This window comes from Tenrec ecaudatus, chromosome 3, assembly GCF_050624435.1.
Source record: "Tenrec ecaudatus isolate mTenEca1 chromosome 3, mTenEca1.hap1, whole genome shotgun sequence".
In the NCBI taxonomy this organism is placed as follows: domain Eukaryota; kingdom Metazoa; phylum Chordata; class Mammalia; order Afrosoricida; family Tenrecidae; genus Tenrec; species Tenrec ecaudatus.
Genome location: NC_134532.1, coordinates 140,267,711 through 140,269,933, shown reverse-complemented (window position 1 = coordinate 140,269,933; position 2,223 = coordinate 140,267,711). Strand labels below are relative to the sequence as shown.

Below are 2,223 nucleotides of genomic sequence, written 5' to 3'. Positions count from 1 at the left end.
CTAACCACTATGTCACCGGATTCCCTTGGGAAAATGCAGAGGGTGTGTGAAAACAGATGCCTCCACTCTAACTGGGTTGTCGTGGTGTCGTAGTGGTGATGTGTTGGGCTGCTTACATCAATTACTCCGCTGGAGAAAGACGAGGCTTTTGGGTCCTGTAAAGTATGACAGTTTCGGAAACGCATAGGGGCAGGTCTAACCCTGTCCTATAGAGTCACAAATTCAGAATGGACTCCATGAGGATGTTTGTTAATTTGTTATTGTTGTTCTCCTGCCTTATGAGCTATAGACTAAAGTTTTTCATTGCAGGGTGGTGGTGGCGGGGGTTGCTGATTAATTTATGTTCTGTGAAAGGAGCAGGCTCGGGAATGCATACCTTGTGCTTTTGCAGAAAGCTCAGCACTACCAACACTTAATTCCAGACTGATAGACACAGAGAGAAAAAATTCTGTTGTTTTAAGCCACCTACCTTGTGACCATTTGTTAGTGCAACACGAGGAATGTATAGTGTAGTTGCTCAATAGATATGGACTTAACGAAAGACTGTAGGTTTTCAGAAAAGGAGCGACTCTTCTCAAACAGAAGTCTGTGCAGGCAGAACTACAACAAGGTCATTTATCTCCTAACTTCATTAGCCTGGCAACAGTTCTGTTGCGTTTTACTGTTTTTCACCTAATTTGATGAAGATGACTTCCATATATATGTGGGTATGAGTGCTTAAAACTATAGAAATGTATCCTTTTAGCTTTCTGGAGGCCAGGAGTCTGGCAGGAGTCTTACATGGCTAAAAGCAAGGTTTAGCAGGGCCACCTTGCCCTGGAGGCTCTCCAGGGGAGAATCGGCATCCTGGGCTTTCCCAGCGACCAGTGCTGAGGAGCCCTGGGGATGCCGTGGTTACTTGTGGGGCTGCTAACCACAAAACCAGCACTTGGAACTCTCCAGCTTCTCAGCAGGAGGAACAGAAGGCTTTCTAAGCCCCGGGCAGTTCTCCTCTGTCCTACAGGCACCACTAGGAGTGGGAATCCATTGGATGGCAGTGCATTTGCTTTGTAAGCAGCTGCATTCCCTGGCTAATGGCCCCTTCCTCCATTTTTCAAAGCCCGTGATGTAGTATCTTCTGTCTGTGACTCTAGCTCACTCTGCCTCTGTGACATGACCATTTTCTCTTCTGTCTGTAATCTCTCTCTGCCTCTTCACTTAGGGCCGGAGCAGAATAATTCAGGATAAGCACACAATGTCAAGGTCCTTAGCTTGGTCATGTCTGCAAAGTCTTTGTCACTAGCATATAGGGCAGCGGTTCTCAACCTGGGGGTCACTACCCCTTTGGGGGTCCAATGACCCTTGCACAGGGGTCGTATAATTCATAACAGTAGCAAAATAACAATGATGAAATATCTATGAAAATAATTTTATGGGTGGGGGGCACCACAACATGAGGAACTGTTTTAAAGGGTCGCGGCATTAGGAAGGTTGAGAATCACTGTTATAGAGGGCTCAGGAACCTTGAGGATCATACATTACCCCACCACATTGTGGTTTTATTTATATTCTGTAACATTCACCCTTGTTGATGCCCAGCTCATATGTATACAACTGTATAAAACTACCATAATCAAGATGTAAAACAGTTACATCATGCTCCCAAACTTCTTCAGGCTGTTTTGTAATCAACCCTCCTCCCAACCTTCAACTCTTAGCCACCAATGATCTGTTTTATCATATTCTGTAATGTCACATATGTGGAAGCACATCGCATCTAGCCTTTGGAATCTGGCTTCTTTTATCTAGTATGTACTTTTAGAAATCATGTATGTTATTACTTTTGTCCATGGTTTCTTCCTTTTTATTGCTAAGTGGTAATGCACTATAAGTCTATCATTTAGATACTACACTTGATCTTAGCCAAAAGGCCGAGAAGCGATAAGTCCATCATTTAGAAGCATCAGGTTTATTCCATCAGTTGAAAGGCATTTGACTTGTTTCCAGTTTGGGGTGGGGGGGATGATGAATCAAGTGACTCCTCCCCATCAAATAAAAACAAACACAAAACCACCAAATGAACTGCCATCCTGCTGATGGTAACTCATACCAACCATGTAGAGCAGAGTCGAACTGCCCCGGTGGGTTCCCGACACTGTACATCTTTACAGGAACAGAAAGTCTCAGCTTCCTCCCTCAGAGCAGCTGATCAGTTTGAACTGCTAATCTTGCAGTTAGCAGCCC

General features: G+C 44.4%; 1 pseudogene; it reads right to left on the bottom strand.

Annotated features, from left to right (window-relative positions):
• Positions 1-1,851: 1,851 nt before the first annotated feature.
• LOC142443923 (U2 spliceosomal RNA) lies at positions 1,852-1,922 on the bottom strand (annotated as a pseudogene).
• Positions 1,923-2,223: the final 301 nt, after the last annotated feature.